A 16,416-nucleotide genomic window follows, 5' to 3' on the forward strand; every position below is an offset into this window, starting at 1 on the left:
GTTAGGGTAGGGTGAGGGTTAGGTTGAGGGATAGGGTTAGGGTTAGGGTGAGGGTTAAGGTGAAGGTTAGGGTGAGGGTTAGGCTGAGGTTTACGATTTGGATAGGGTTAGGGACACTTAGGGTTAGGATTATGGTTAGGTTTGGCTTAAGGTTAGTGTTAGCGTTCGGTTTAGGGTTAGGTTTAGGTTTATGGTTATGGTTACGGCTAGGACTAGGATAGGGTTAGGGTTAGGATTAGGGATCGGATTAGGGTTAGGGTTAGGGACCCTTAGTTTTAGGTTTAAAGTTAGGGTTAGGAGTTAGGATTTTTTTTGAGTTAGGGTTCGGTTTAGGTTAGGGTTAGTGTTATGGTGAGGGTTAGGGTTAGTGTTAGGGTTAGGGTTAGATTTAGGGTGAGAATGAGGGTTAGGGTTAGGGTGAGGGTTAGGTTTAGGGTTTCGGTTAGAGGTAGTGTTAGGGTTAGAGTTAGGGTGAACGTGAGGGTTAGGATTAGGGTTAGGGTGAGTGTAGGGTGGGGGTGAGGTTTAGGGTTAGGGTTAGAGTTTAGGGTAGGGTTAGACTTAGGGTTAGGGTTAGGGTGAGGGTATGGGTTAGGGTTAGTGTTAGGCTGAGGGTGAGTGTGTCAGTTATGTTTAGGGTGAAGGTGACGGTTAGGGTTAGGGTTAGGGTGAGTGGTAGGTTTAGGGTGAGGGTTAGGGTGATGGTTTGGGTGAGGGTGAGGGTAAGTGTGAGGGTAAGGGTTAGGATGAAGGTTAGGGTTAGGTTGAGGGTTAGGGTTAGGGTTAGCGTGAGGTTTAGGTTTAGGTTTGGGGTTAGCGTTAAGGTGTGGCTTAGAGTTAGGGTTAGAGTTAGCTTTAGGGGTAGGGATTGGGGTAGGGTTTGGGTTAAGGTTAGGGTTAGGGTTAGGGTTAGGATTTTGTTTTAGGTTAGGGTGAGGGTTAACATTAGTGTTAGCGTTAGGGTGAGGGTGAAGTTGAGGGTTAATTTTAGGGTTAGGGTTAGGATTAGGGTGAGGGATATGGTTAGGGTTATGGTTAGGTTTAGTGTTAGGGTTAGGGTTAGGGTGAGAGTTAGGGTTAGGGTTAGGGTTAGGTTAGGGTTAGGGTGAGGGTTAGGGTTACGGTTAGGTTTAGGATTAGGGTGAGGTTTAGGTTTTGGGTTAGGGTTAGGGTTACGGTGAGGGTTATGGTTAGGGTGAGTGTGAGCGTGAGGGTAAGGGTCATGGTTAGAGTTAGGGTTAGGGACACTTAGGTTTAGGGTTAGGGTTAGGGTTAAGGTTAGGGTTAGCGTTAGGTTTAGGTTCGGATTAGGTTTTTGGTTAGGGTTTGGGTTAGGACTAGTGTTAGGTTTAGGGTTAGGATTAGGGTTAGGGTTGGGGACACTTAGGGTTAGGGTTAGGGTTTGGAGTTAGGGGTTAGTTTTTGGGTTAGGGTTATATTTATGGTTAGGGTTAGTGTGAGGGTTAGGGTGAGGGTGAGGGTTAGTTTTAGGGTTAGGGTTAGGGTGAGGGTGAGGATTAGGGTTAGGGTTAGGTTGAGGGTGAGGTTTAGGTTACAGTTAGGGTTGAGGTTAGGATTTGAGTTAGTGTTAGTGTTAGGGTTAGCGTTAGGGTTAGGGTCATGGTGAGTGTTAGTTTAGGTTGAGGGTGAGGGTTAGGGTAAGGGTTAGGGTTAGGGTTAGGATTTTGGTTAGGGTTAGGGTTAGGTTTAGGGTTAGGGTGATGGTTTGGGTTAGGGTGAGGGTGAGGGTGAGAGGGATGGTTAGCGTGAGGGTGAGGTTGAGGGTTAGGGTTAGGGTGAGGGTGAGAGTTAGGGTTTGGTTTAATGTTAGGGTAAGGGTTTGGTTTTGGGTTAGGGTGAGGGTTAGGGATAGGGTGAGAGGGAGTTTTAGGTTGAGGGTTAGTATAAGGGTTTCGGTGAAAATTATGTTTATGGTTAGGGTTAGGGTTAGGGTTAGGGTTGGGGTGAAGGTGAGGGTGAGGGTTAGGGTTAGGGTGAGGGTTAGGTTTAGGGTGAGGGTTAGGGTTAGGTTTAGGGTGGGACTGAGGGCTAGGGTCAGGGTTACCATTAGGGTTGTGGTTAGGGGTAGGCTTTGGTGAGGGTTAGGGTAGGATTAGGGTTAGGGTTAGGGTTAGGCTGAGGGTTAGGGTAAGGGTTAAGGTTAGGGTAAGGGTTAGGGTTAGGGTTAGGTTTAGTGTTAGGGTTAGGATGAGGTTCAGAGTTAAGGTAAGATTTAGGGTGAGGGCTAGGTTTAGGGTTAGAGTGAGGTGAGAGCGAGGGTAATGGTGAGGATGAGGATGAGTGTTAGGGTGGGGGTTAGCATGTGGGTGAGGGTTAGGGTGAAGGTTAGTGTTAGGGTTTGGATGAGAGTAAGATTGAGGGTTACGGTAAGGGTGAGGGTTAGAGTTAGGGTGAGGGTTAGGGTGAAAGTTAGGGTGAGGGTGAGGGTTAGGGTGAGAGTTAGGGTTAGCGTGTGGTTTAGGGTGAGGTTGAGGGTTAGGATTAGGGTTAGGGTGAGGGTGCGAGGGAGGATAAGGGTGAGGGGTGGTTGAGGTTTGTGGTTAGTGTTATGGTGAGGGAGAGGTTAGGTTTAGGGTTAGGTTTAGGTTTTGGGTCAGGGTAAGGGTTTTGGTGAGACTTAGGGTTACGGTTAGAGTTAGGGTTAGGATTAGTGTGAGGGTGAGAGTCAGGTTTAGGGTTAGTGTTAGGTTTAGCGTTAGGGTGAGTGTGAGGGTGAGTGTTTGGGTGAGGGTTAGATTTATGGTTACGGTTAGAGTTAGGGCGAGGGTTTGTGTAAGGGTTAGGGTTAGGGTTAGGGTGAGGGTTAGGTTGAGGGTTTGCGTGAGGTTGAGGGTTACATTTAGGGTGAGGCTTAGGGAGACTTAGGGTTATTGTTAGTGTTAGTGTTAAGGTTAGGGGTGGCGTTATGTTTAGGTTAGGGTTAGGTTTTTAGTTAGGGTTAGGGCTAGGACTAGGTTTACGTTTACTGTTAGGATTAGTGTTAGGGTTAGGGACCCTTATGGTTAAGGTTAGGTTAGGAGATAGGAGTTATTTTTAGGGTTAGTTTTATGGTTAGGGTTAGGTTTAGGGTTAGGGTTAGGGTGAGGGTTAGTGTTAGGGTTAGGTTTGGGGTGAGGGTGAGGTTTAGGGGTAGGGTGAGGGTGAGGATTATGGTTAGAGTGAGGGTGATTGTTAGGGTAAGGCTGAGAGTGAGGGTTAGGTTGAGGGTGAGGGTTAGGGTTAGGGTGAGGGATAGGGTGAGGATGAGGGTTAGGTTGAGGGTTAGGTTTTGGGTAGGGTGAAGGTTAGAGTTAGGGTGTGAATGAGGGTTAGGGTGAAGGTGAGTGTGAGGGTTAGATTTGGGTTAGGCTGAGGTTGAGGAGTTTTAGGGTGAGGGTGAGGGTGAGGTTGAGGGTTAGGGTTAGGGTTAGGGTGAGGGTGAGTTTGCGGGTTAGGGTTAGGGTTAGGGTTAGCGTTTGGGTCAGATGGAAGGGTTGGGTGAGGGTGAGGTTCAGGATTAGGGTTAGGATGAGCAGATTTTTAGGGTTAGGTTTTGGGTTTGGTTTAGAGTAAGGGTTTGGGTGAGGGTTAGGGTTATGCTTCGGGTTAGGGATAGAGTTAGGGTTAGGGTGAGGGTGAGAGTGAAGGTTGGGGTTAAGGTTAGGTTTAGGTTTAGGGTTAGGGTGAGGGTGAGGGTGAGGGTTCGGCGAGGGTTAGGTTTATGGTTAGGGTTAGGGTTTGGGTGATGGTTTCGGTGAGGGTTAGGGTGAGGGTGAGAGTGAGGGTTAAGTTGAGGGTTAAGTTTAGGGTTAGATTTAGGGTTAGGGTTAGGGTTAGGGGGAGGGTGAGGGGGAGGAAGAGGATTAGGTTTATGGTTAGGGTTAGGGTTAGGGTTAGGCTTTCGGTGAGGGTTAGGGTTAGGGTTAGGGTTAGGGTAAGCATTAGGGTTTGATTAGGGTTAGGGTTAGGTTTTGGGTGAAGGTTCGGGTTCGGGTTCAGGTGAGGGTTAGATTTATGGTTAGGGTTAGGGTTAGGGTTAGGTTGAGGGTTTGTGTGAGGTTTATGGTTAGGGTTAGGGTGAGGGTTAGGTTGGGGGTTTGCGTGAAGGTGAGGGTTACGTTTAGGTTTAGGCTTAGGTATAGTTAGGGTTATGGTTAGGCTTAGGGTTAAGGTTAGTGTTAGAGTTAGGGTTAGGTTAGGGTTAGGTTTTTGGTAAGGGTTAGGGCTAGGCCTAGGGTTAGGTTTAGCGTTAGGATTAGGGTTAGTGTTAGGGACCCTTAGTGTTAAGGTTAGGTTTAGGAGATAGGGGTTATATTTAGGGTTAGTGTTATGGTTAGAGTTAGGGTTAGGTTTAGGGTTAGGGTTAGGGTGAGGGTTAGTGTTAGGGTTAGGGTTAGGGTGAGGGTGAAGGTTAGGGTTAGGGTGAGGGTGAGGGTTAGGTTAAGGGTGAGAGTGAGGGTTATGTTGAGAGTGAGCGTTAGGGTTAGTGTGAGGGTTATGGTGAGGGTTAGGGTGAGGTTGAGGTTTAGGGTGAGGTTTAGGGTGAGGGTCAGTGTTAGGGTGAGGGTTACGGTGAGTGCTAGGGTGAGCATGAGGGTTAGGGTGAGGTTTAGGTTTAGGTTAGGGTGAGGTGTAGGGTTAGGGTGTGAGTGAGGTTTAGGAGGAGGGTGAGAGTGACGGTGAGGGTTAGTGTTATGGTTAGGGTGAGGGTGAGAGGTAGTTTTAGGGTGAGGGTTAGGTTGAGGGTTAGGATTACGGTTAGGGTTAGGGCAAGGGTTTGGGTGAGATTAGGTTTAGGGTTAGGGTGAGGGTGAGAGTGAGTGTTAGGTTTATTGATAGCGTGAGGGTCAGAGGGAGGATCAGGGTGAGGGTGAGGTTGAGGGTTAGGGTTAGGTTGAGGGTGAGGTTTAGGTTTAGGGTTTGGGTTTTTGCTAGGGTAAGGGTTTTGGTGAGGGTTAGGGTCACGCTTAGGTTTAGGGATAGAGTTAGGGTTAGGGTGAGGGTGAGAATGAGGGTTGGTGTTAGGGTTAGGTTTAGGTTTAGGGTTAGGGTTAAGGTGAGGGTGAGGGTTTCGGTGAGGGTTAGGGTTAGGATTAGGGTGAGGGTTAGGGTGAGGGTTATCGTGAGGGTGAGGGTTATGAATAGGGTTAGGGTTAGGGACAGTTAGGGTTTGGGTTAGGGTTAGGGTTAAGGTTAGGGTTAGCGTTAGGGTTAGGTTAGGGTTAAGTTTTTGTTTAGGGTTAGGGCTAGGACTAGGCTTAGGGTTAAGGTTAGGATTAGGGTTAGGGTTAGGGACACTTAGGGTTAGGATTAGGGTTCGGAGTTAGGGGTTATTTTTAGGGTTAGGGTTATGGTTATGTTTAGGGGTAAGGAAAGGTTTAGGGTTAGGGTTAGTGTTAGGATTTGATTTAGTGTTAGTGTTAGGGTAAGGGTTAGGGTCAGTGTAAGGGTGAGGGTTAGGTTCACGGTGAGGGTGAGGGTGAGGGTTAGGGTTAGGGTTAGGGTTTGGGTTAGGGTTTTGGGTAGGGTTAGGGTTAGTTTTAGGGTTAGGATGAGGGTTTGGGTTAAGGTTAGTGTGAGCGTTAAGGTTAGGTTTAGGGTGAGGATGAGGGTTAAGGTGAGGATTAGGGTTAGGGTTAGGGTTAGGGTGAGGGTCAGGGTTAGGGTTAGTGTTAGGGTGAGGGTTAGTGTTAGGGTGAGGGATAGGTTGAGGCTTAGGTTTCGGTTTAGTTTTATGTTTAGGTTTAGGGTGAGGGTTAGTTTTAGGGTTAGGGCGAGGGTGAGGGTTAGAGTTAGGGTGAGGGTTAGGTTCACAGTCAGGGTGAGGGTGAGGGTTAGGGTTAGGGTTAGGGTTTGGGTTATGGTTTTGGATAGGGTTAGGGTTAGTTTTAGGGTTAGGATGAAGGTTTGGGTTAAGGTTAGTGTGAGCGTTAAGGTTAGGGTTAGGGTGAGGATGAGGGTTAAGGTGAGGATTAGGGTTAGGGTTAGGTTTAGGGTTAGGGTTAGGGTGAGGGTCATGGTTAGGGTTAGTGTTAGGGTGAGGGTTAGTGTTAGGGTGAGGGATAGGTTGAGGCTTAGGGTTCGGTTTAGTTTTATGTTTAGGTTTAGGGTGAGGGTTAGGTTTAGGGTTAGGGCGAGGGTGAGGGTTAGAGTTAGGGTGAGGGTTAGGCTTAGGGTGAGGGTTAGGGTATGGGTTAGGCTTAGGTTTGGGTTTAGGGTTAGGATTAGGATGAGGATTTGGGTTAAGGTTAGGGTTCGGGTTAGGGTTAGCATGAGGGTGAGTGCGAGGTAAGAGTGAGGGTGAGGGTGAGGGTTAGCATTAGGTTTGGTGAGGGTGAGATGGAGGGTTAGTGTGAGGGTTAGATGAGGGTTAGGTTGAGGGTGAGAGTGAGGGTGAGTGTGAGGGTGAGGTTTAGGGTTAAGGTGAGAGTTAGGGTGAGTGTAGGGTGATGGTTAGGTTGAGGGTGAGGGTGAGGGTGTAGGTTAGGGTGAGGGTTAGGATGAGGGTGAGTGTTAGGGTGAGGGTTAGGTTTAGGGTTTGGGTGAGGGTAAGAGTGAAGCTTAGTTTGAGTGTGAGTTTGAGGGTTAGGGTTAGGGTTAGGGTGAGGTTGAGATGGAGGTTTAGGGTTAGGTTGAGATTGAAGGTTAGGGTTAGGGTTACGGTGAGGGTGAGATTTAGGGTTATGGTTAGGGTTAGGTTTAGCATGAGGGTTAGGGTTAGGGTGAGGGTGAGGCTTAGGTTTAGGGTTTGGGTTAGTGTAAGGGTTAGCGTTAGGGTTTGGCTTATGTATAGGGGCAGGGTGACGGTTGGGGTTAGACTTAGGGTTAGGGATTGGGTAAAGGTTAGGGTTAGGGTGATGGTGATGGTTAGGGTTAGAGTTAGGTTAGAGTTAGGGTTAGGGTGAGGGTTAGGGTTAGGGTAAGGGTTAGGATTAGGGTTAGGGTCAAGGTTTGGTTTAGGGTTAGGGTTAGGTTTAGGGTTAGTGTTAGGGTTAGTGTTTCGGTTAGGGTTAGGGTTAGAGTTAGGGTTAGGGAATGGTTTAGGATTAGGATTAGGGTTAGGGTTGGGGTTAAGGTGAGGGTGAGGGTGATGTTGAGGTTTAAGGTTTATGGTTAGATTTTGGGTTAGGGTTTGGATTAGTGTGAGGGCTAGTTTGAGGGTTAGGGTTAGGTTTAGGTTTAGGGTTAGGGTCAGGGTTTGTGTTAGTGCTTTTGTTACGTTTAAGGTTAGCGTTGGGGTTAGGGTTAGGGTGAGGGTTAGGGTGAGGATGAGGGTGAGGTTTAGGGTTAGGTGTAGGGTAAGGCTGAGGGTGAGGATTAGGGTGAGGTTTAGGTATAGGGTCATGGTTAGGGTTAGGGGTAGGATTAGGGACCCTTATGGTTAGGGTTAGAGTTAGGATTAAGGTAAGGTTTGGCGTTAGGTTTAGGGTTAAGTTTAAATTTATGTTTGGGATTATGCCTAGGACTAGGGTTAGGGTTAGGGTTAGGATTAGGTTAGGGTTAGGGTTACATATAGGGTTAGGGCTAGTGGTTAGGGTTAGCGTTAGGGTTAGGGTTAGGTTTACAGTGAGGGTGAGGGTGAGGTTTAAGTTTAGGGTGAGGGTTAGGGTTAGGGTTAGAGTTAGGGTGAAGGTTACGGTAAGGGTTAGTGTTAGGTTTAGGGTTAGGAGTTAGGGGTAATGTTTAGGGATAGGTTTAGGGCTAGGGTTTGCTTAAGTTTTGGGTTTAGGGTGAGTGTGATGGTTAGGGCTAGGGTTAGGGTTAGGGGGAGGGTGAAGGTGAGGGTTAGGTTTAGGGTTAGGGTAAGGTTTAGGTTTAGGGTGAGATTGAGGGTGAGGGTCAGGGTTAGTGTTCGATTTAGGGTGAGGGTTATGGTGAGGGTTAGTGTTAGTGTTAGGGTTAGAAGTTAGGGGTTATGTTTAAGGTTAGGGTTAGGGTTTGGGTAAGGGTTATGTTTCGGTTGAGTTTGAGGGTTAGGGTTAGGTTTAGGTTTAGGGTGAGGGTCACAGTTAGGTTTAGGATGATTTTAAGGGTTAGGTTTAGGGTGAGGGTGATGGTGAGGGTTAGTGTTAGGATAAGGGTTAGGTGAGGGTTAGGGTTATGGTAAAGTTTAGGGTTAGGATTATGGTGAGGGTTAGGCGAAGCGTTTGGGTTATGGTTATAATTACTCTTAGGGTGAGGCTGAGGGTTAGGGTGATTGTTAGGGTTTGGGTTAGAGTGAGGGTTACTGTGAGGGTTAGGGTTAGGTTTAGGGTGAGGGTTAGGGTGAGGGTGAGGGTTAGTGTTAAGGTTAGGGTAAGGGTGAGGGTGAGGGTGAGGTGTTATGGTTAGGGTTATGATTAGGGTTATATTTTGGGTTAATGTTAGTGTTAAGGTTAAGGTTAAGGTTACGGTTATGGTGAGGGTGAGATTGAGGGATTGGGTTATGTTTAGGGTAAGGGTGAGAGTTAGGGTGAGGGTTAGGGTTAGGGTCATGGTTAGGATTAGGATTACGGTTAGGGAAATTTAGGGTTAGGGTTGGGGTTAGGGTTCGGGTGAGGGTTAGGATGAGGGTTAGTGTTAGGGTGAGGGTTAGGGTTAGGTTGATATATAGGCTGAAGTTTAGGGTTACAGTTGGGTATATCCTTAGGTTAAGTTGAGGGTTAGCGTTCGGTTTAGGTTTATGGTTAGGAGTAGGTCTAGGGCTCGGGTTAGTGTTAAGGTTAGGATTAGGGTTAGGGTTAGGCTTATGTATAGGATTAGGGCTAGGGCTAGTTTTAGTATTTGGATTAGGGTTAGGTTTAGGGTGAGGGTCAGGTGAGATTTAGGGTTAGGGTTAGTTTTAGTTTTCGGTTTACAGGTAGGGTGAGAATTAATGTTAGTGTTAGGTTTAGGGTTAGGGTTAGGGTTAGGGTTAGAGTGAGGGTGTGGGTGAGGGTTAGTTTTAGGGTGAGGGTTATTGTTTGGGTAAGGTATAGGGTGAGGTTTAGGGTTAGGGTTAGGTTTATCATTAGGGTGAGGGTGAGGGTTAGGGTTAGGGTAAGGTTTAGGGTGAGGGTTAGGGAAAGGTTTTGGGTTAGGGTTAGGGTGAGGGTTAGAGAAAGGGTTTGGGTTAGGGTTAGGTTTAGCGTTTGGGTGAGGCTGAGGGTTAGGGTGAGGTTTAAGGTTAGGAATATGGTTAGGGTTAGGTATGTTGAAGGTAAGGATTAGCGTTAGAGTGAGGATTAGGGTTATTGTGAGGGTTAGTGTTAGGGTTAGGGTTAAGGTGAGGGTGAGGGGATAGGGTTAGTGTAAGGGTTAGGTTTTGATTAGTGTTAGTTTTAACGTTAGGGTTAGAGTTAGGATTAGGATTATTTTGAGGGTTAGGTGAGGTTTAGGGTTAGGGTTAGTTTTAGGGTTAGGGGTAGGGGTAGGGTTAGGTTTAGGGTTAGGGTTGGGTTTAGTGTGAGGGTTAGAGTTAGGGTTAGATTTTCGTTTGTTTTAGGGTTAGGCTTAGGGTTAGGGTTAGGCTTAAGTCGAGGGTGAGGGTGAGGGTTAGATTTAGGTTTAGGGTTAGGTTTATCATTAGATTTAGGGTAAGGGTTCGGGTTAGGGTTAGGGTGAGGGTGAGCATTACGGTGAGGATTGGGTTTAGGGTTAGGGTTAGGGTTAGGTTAGGATGAGTGTTCGTGTGAGGGTTAGGGTTAGGGTTAGGGTGAGGGTCAGGGTGAGGGTTAGGGTTAGGGTGAGGTTTAGGGTTAGGTTAGGGTGTGGGTTAGGATTAGGGTTAAGCTGAGGTTTAGGGTTAGGTTGAGGGTTAGGGTGAGTTTTAGGGGTAGTTTTGGGTTAGGGTTAGGATTAGCATTAGGGTGAGGCTGAGTGTTAGGGTGAGGGTTATGGTTACGATTAGGGTTAGGTTTAGGTTAGGGTGAGGGTTAGGGTGAGATTGCGGGTTGGGGTGAGTGTTAGGATTAGAGTTAGGGTGAGGGTTACGATTAGGGGGAGGGTTAGTGTTAAGTTCAGGGATAGGGTGAATATTAGGATGACGGTGAGGGTTTAGGGTTAGAGTTAATGTTAGTGTTAGGGTTAGGGTTAGTGTTAATGTTAGGTTTAGGGTTAGGGCTAGGGTGAGGTTGAGATTGAGGGTTAGTGTTAGGGTTAGGGTTAGGGCTAGGGTAAGGGTGAGATTCAGGGTTAGTTTTAGGGTTAGGGTTATGGTGAGTGTTAGGGTGAGGGTTAGTGTTAGGGTCATGGTTAGGGTTAGGTTTAGGGTTAGGGACACTTAGGGTTAGGGTTGTGGTTAGGGTTAAGATTAGGGTTAGGGTTAGGTTGAGGGTGAGGGTGAGAGTTAGGATTAGGGTTAGGGTTAGGGTTAGGGTTAGGGTGAGGATTAGGGTGAGGGTTAGGTTGAGAGTTGGGGTTAGGGTTAGGTTTAGGTGAGGGTTACGATGAGGGTTGGGGTTATTGTTAGGGATAGGATTAGGTTTAGGGTTAGGGTGAGGGTGAGGGTGTGGGCTCGTGTGATGGTTAGGGTTAGGGTTAGGGTGAGGATTAGGTTGAAGGTGAGGGTGAAGGTGAGCTTTAGGGTTAGGGTGAGGGATAGGGTGAGATTTAGGGTTAGGGTTAGGTTTATCGTTAGGAAGAGCGTTAGGGTTAGGGTTAGGTATAGGGTGAGGTTTAGGGTTAGGGTTACGTTTATCATTAGGGTGAGGGTGGGGGTTAGGTTTAGGGTTAGGGTAAGGTTTAGGGAAAGGGTTAGGTTTAGGGTGAGGGTTAGGGAAAGTTTTTGGGTTAGGGTTAGAGTGAGGCTTAGGGGAAGGGTTTGGGTTAGGTTTAGGATTAGCGTTTGGGTGAGGCTGAGGGTAACGTTGAGGGTTAGGGTTAGAAATAGGTTTAGGATTAGGTAGGTTGAGGGTAACGCTTAGGGTTAGAGTGAGGGTTAGGGTGAGAGTTAGGGTTAGAGTGAGGGTTAGGGTTATGGTGAGAGTTAGTGTTAGGGTTAGGGTTAGGGTGAGGGTGAGGATGAGGGTGAGCTGTTAGGGTTAGTGTAAAGGTTAAGTTTTGAGTTAGTGTGAGTGTTAAGGTTAGGGTTAGGGTGAGGGTGAGATTGAGTGTTTGGGTTAGTGTTAGTTTTAGGGTGAGGTTTAGGGTTAGGGTCATGGTTAGGGATAGGGTTAGGTTTAGTGTAGGGACACTTAGGGCTAGGGTTAGTGTTAGGGTTAAGGTTAGGGTTAGCGTTAGATTTAGAGTTAGGTTTAGATTTATGGTTAGGGTTATGTCTAAGACTCGGGTTAGTGTAAGGGTTAGGATTAGGGTTAGGGTTAGGGTTATGTATAGGGTTAGAACTAGGGCTAGGTTTAGGATTTGGATTAGGTTTAGCGTTAGGGTTACGGTTAGGGTTATTGTGAGGGTTAGGTGAGGTTTAGGGTTAGGGTTAGTTTTAGGGTTAGGGGTAGGTGTAGTGTTAGCTTTAGGGTTAGGGTTAGGTTTAGTGTGAGGGTTAGGGTTAGGGTTAGATTTGCGTTTGTTTTAGGGTTAGGCTTAGGGTTAGGGTTAGGCTTAGGTCGAGGGTGAGGGTGAGGGTTAGATTTAGGTTTAGGGTTAGGATTATCATTAGATTTAGGGTGAGGGTTCGGGTTAGGGTTAGGGTGAGGGTGAGCATTACGGTGAGGATTGGGTTTAGGGTTAGGGTTAGGGTTAGGTTAGGATGAGTGTTCGTGTGAGGGTTAGGGTTAGGGTTAGGGTGAGAGTCAGGGTGAGGGTTAGGGTTAGGGTGAGGGTTAGGGTTAGGATGAGGGTTAGGGGTAGGGGTAGGGGTAGTTTTTGGGTTAGGGTTACGATTAGGGTTAGGGTTCGGGTGAGGGTTAGGGTGAGGGTTAGGGTGAGTTTTGGGGTTAGGGTTACGGTTAGGGTGAGGGTTACGGTGAGAGTTGGTGTTAGGGTTAGGGATAGGCTTAGGTTTTGGGTTATTGTGAGGGTGAGGGTCTGGGTGAGGGTGAGGGTTAGGTTTAGGTTTATCATTAGGAAGAGGGTTAGGGTTAGGGTTAGGGTTAGTGTTAGGTATGGGGTGAGGGTTAGGGTTAGGGTTAGGTATAGAGTGAGGGTGAGGGGTAGAGTTAGGGTTAGGATAAGGTTTAGGGTGAGGGTTAGGTTTAGGGTGAGGGTTAAGGAAAGGTTTTGGATTAGGGTGAGGGTGAGAGTTAGGGGAAGGGTTTGGGTTAGTTTTAGGATTAGCGTTTGGGTGAGGCTGAGGGTTAGGGTGAGGGTGAGGGTTAGGGTTAGGGTTAGGAATAGGGTTAGGGTTAGGTAGGGTGAGGGTAAGGCTTAGGGTTAGAGTGAGGGTTAGGGTTAGTGTGAGGGTGAGGGTGAGGGGTTAGCGTTCGTGTAAGGGTTAGGTTTTGGGTTAGTGTTAGTGTTAAGGTTAGGGTTAGGGTGAGGATGAGATTGAGGGTTTGGGTTAGTGTTAGGGTTAGGGTGAGTGTTAGGGTGAGGTTTAAGGTTAGGGTCATGGTTAGGGTTAGGGTTAGGGTTAGGATAAGGGACACTTAGGGTTAGGGTTAGTGTTAGGGTTCAGGTTAGGGTTAGCATTAGATTTAGCTTTAGGTTTAGGTTTATGGTTAAGGTTAGGTCTAAAACTCGGGTTAGGGTTAGGGTTAGGATTAGGGTTAGGGTTAGGGTTATGTATAGGGTTAGAACTAGGGCTAGTTTAGGATTTGGATTAGGTTTAGGGTTAGAGTTAGGGTAGGGTTATTGTGAGGGTTGGGTGAAGTTTAGGGTTAGGGTTAGTTTTAGGGTTAGGGTTACAGGTAGGGTTAGGTTTAGGGTTAGGGTTAGGTTTAGTGTGAGGGTTAGGTTTAGGGTAGGGTTAGATTTGGATTTGTTTTAGGGTTAGGGTTAGTGTTAGGTTTAGGGATAGGGTGAGCGTTAGGATGACGGTGAGGGTTTAGGGTTAGAGTTAGTGTTAGAGTTAGTGTTAGGGTTAGTGTTAGTGTTAGGGTTAGGGTTAGGGCTAGGGTGAGGTTGAGATTGAGGGTTATTGTTAGGGTTAGGGTTAGGGCTAGGGTGAGGGTAAGCTTGAGGGTTAGTGTTAGGGTTAGGGTTATGGTGAGTGTTAGGGTGAGGGTTTGTGTTTGGGTCATGGTTAGGGTTAGGGTTAGGGTTAAGGACACTTTGGGCTAGGGATGGGGTTAGGGTTAAGGTTACGGTTAGGCTTAGGTTGAGGGTGAGGGTGAGGGTTAGGTTTAGAGTTAGGGTTAGGTTTAGGGTGAAAGTTAGGGTGAGGGTTGTGGTTAGGGTTAGGTTTAGGGTGAGGGTTACGGTGAAGGTTGGGGTTAGGTTTAGGGTTATGGTGAGGGTGAGGGTTAGGGTTACGGTAAGGGTGAGGTTTAGGGTGAGGGTGAGCGTTAGGGTTAGGGTTAGGTTGAGGCTTAGGGATAGGTTGAGGTTTAGGGTTAGGGTGAATATTAGGGTGATGGTTAGTATTAGGGTGAGGGTTAGGGTTGGGGTTATGTTTATTGTTAGGTTTAGGGTGAGGGTTTGTGTTAGGGTGGGGGTTAGGGTTAGGGTTAGGTTTGGGGTAAGTGCTAGTGTTAGGGTTAGCGTTGGAGTTAGAGTGAGGGTGAGGGTTAGGGTAAGGGTGAGGTTGAGGGTGATAGGGTTAGGGTTATGGTTACATTTAGTGTTTGGGTTAGGGTTAGGGTTAGGTTTAGCGTTAGGTTTTGGGTTAGGGTTCTAGTTAGGGTTAGGGTGAGGGTAAGTGTGAGGGTGTCGATTAAGGTTAGGATGAGGGTGAGAGTGAGGCTGTGAATTAGGGTTAGGGTTAGGATGAGTTTTAGGGTGAGGGTTAAGTTTAGGGTTATGGTAAGTGTTAGGGTTAGAGTGAGGTTAGGTTTAGTGTGAGTGTTAGGGTTAGGGTTAGGGTGAGTGTTAGGGTTAGGTTCAGGGATAGGGTGAGGTTAAGTGTTAGGGTTAGGTTTATCGTTAGGGTGAAGGTGAGGATTAGGGTTAGGGTTAGGGTTAGGTTTAGGGTGAGGATTAGTCTTAGGGTGAGGGTTGGGTAACGTTTTGGGTTAGGATTAGTGCGAGGGTTAGGGGAAGCGTTTGGCTTAGGATTATGATTACCGTTAGGGTGAGGCTGAGGGTTAGGTTTAGGGTTAGAGTTAGGATTAGGGTTAGGGTTAGGTTTGGGTGAGGGTATGGGTTAGAGTTAGAGTGAGTGTTAGGGTGAGGGTTAGGGTTAGGTTTAAGGGGAGGGTTAGTGTTAGGGTGAGGGTTAGGGTTAAGGTTAGGGTAAGTTTGAGGTTGAGGGTGAGGGTGAGGTTAAGGTGTTTGGCTTAGGGTTATGGTTAGGGTTAGGTTTTGGGTTAATATTAGTGTTAAGGTTATGGTTAGGGTTAGGGAAACTTAGGGTTAGGGTTAGGGTTAGGGTGAGGGTGAGGATGCGGATTAGTGTTAGGGTGAGGGTTAGGGTTAGGGTGAGATATAGAATGAGGTTTAGGGGTAGGGTTGGGTTTACCTTAGGTTAAGGTTAGGGTTAGTGTTAGGTTTAGGTTTATGGTTAGGATTAGGTCTAGGACTCGGGTTAGGGTTAAGGTTAGCATTAGGGTTATGGTTAGGGTGATGTATAGGATTAGGGCTAGGGCTAGGTTTCGGATTTGGATTAGGGTTAGGGTTAGGGTTTGGGTGAGGATTAGGCGAGAGTTAGGTTTAGGGTTAATTTTAGGGTTAGGTTTGTAGGTAGGGTGAGGGTTAGTGTTAGTGTTAAGTTTCGGGTTAGGGTTAGGGTTAGGATTAGGGTGAGGGTGAGGATGAGGGTTAGTGTTAGGGTGAGGGTTACTGTTAGGGTGAGATGTAGGGTGAGGTTTAGGGTTAGGGTTAGGTTTATCATTAGGGTGAGGGTGAGGTTTAGGGTTAGGGTTAGAGTTATGTTAAGGGGAGGGTTAGGTTTAGGTTGAGAGTTAGGGAAAGGTTTCGGGTTAGGGTTAGGGTGAGGGTTAGGGGAAGGGTTTGGGTTAGGATTAGGATTAGTGTTAGGGTAAGGCTGAGGGTTATGGTGAGATTTAGGGTTAGGATTAGGGTTTGGCTTTGGTTAGGGTGAGGGTAAAATTTAGGGTTAGAGTGAGGGTTAGGGTGAGGGTTAAGGTTAGAGTGAGGGTTAGGGTTATGTGAGGCTTAGTGTTAGGGTTAGGGTTAGGGTGAGGGTGAGGGTGAGTGTGAGGGTTAGGGGTTAGAGTTAGGGTTAGGTTTTGGGTTAGTGTTAGTGTTAAGGTTAGGGTTAGGGTGAGGGTGAGGGTGACATTGAGGGTTTGGGTTAATGTTAGGTTTAGTGTGAGTGTTAGGTTGAGGGTTAGGGTTTGGATCATGGTTAGGGTTAAGGTTAGGGTTAGGGACACTTATGGTTAGGGTTAGTGTTAGAGTCAAGGTTAGGGTTAGCGTTAGATTTAGGGTTAGGTTTAGATTTATGGTTAGGTTTGGGTCTAGGACTCCGGTTAGGGTTAGGATTAGGGTTAGGGTTAAGGTTATGTATTGGGTTAGGCCTAGGGCTAGGTTTAGGATTAGGTTTAGGGTTAGGGTTAAGTTAGGGTTATCGTGAGGATTAGGTGAGGGTTAGGGTTAGGGTTAGTTTTAGGGGTAGGGTTAGGGGTAGGGTTAGGGTTAGTGTGAGGGTTAGGGTGCGGGTTAGGGTTAGGGTTTTGGAGGTGTTTAGGGTTAGGGTTAGGCTTAGGCTTAGGCTTAGGTTGAGGGTGAGGGTGAGGATTAGATTTAGAGTTAGGGTTAGGGTTAGGATTAGGGTGAGGGTTAGGGTGGGGTTGGGGTTACAGTGAGGGTGAGGGTGAGGGTTACGGTGAGGATTGTGTTTAGGTTTAGGGTTAGGGTTAGGGTGAGGGTGACGGTGGGGTTTAGGGTTAGGGTGAGGCTTAGGGTTAGGGTGAGGCTTATGGTGAGGTTTAGATTAGGGTTAGGGTGAGGTTTAGGGGTAGTTTTTGGGTTAGGGTTAGGATTAGCATTAGGGTGAGGCTGAGTGTTAGGGTGAGGGTTATGGTTAGGATTAGGGTTAGTGTTAGGTTAGGGTGAGTTTTAGGGTAAGAGTGCTGGTTAGAGTGAGGTTTAGGGTTAGAGTTAGGGTGAGGGTTAGGGTTAGGATGAAAGTTAGTGTTAGGTTTAGGGATAGGGTGAGGGTTAGGATGACAGTGAGGGTTAAGGGTTAGAGTTAGTGTTAGGGTTAGGGTTAGGGTTAGAGTTAGTGCTTGGGTTAGGGTTAGGGTTTGGGCTAGAGTGAGGGTGAGATTGAGGGTTAGTGTTAGGGTTAGGTTTATGGTGAATGTTAGGATGAGGGTTAGTATTAGGGTCATGGTTAGGGTTAGGTTTAGGGACCCTTAGGGTTAGGGCTTGGGTTAGGGTTAAGGTTAGGGTTAGGCTTAGGGTTAGGGTTAGGGTGAAGGTGAGGGTTATGATTAG

Source organism: Megascapheus bottae, chromosome 1 (genome assembly GCF_031878675.1).
Source record: "Megascapheus bottae isolate mThoBot1 chromosome 1, mThoBot2.hap1, whole genome shotgun sequence".
Taxonomy (NCBI): domain Eukaryota; kingdom Metazoa; phylum Chordata; class Mammalia; order Rodentia; family Geomyidae; genus Megascapheus; species Megascapheus bottae.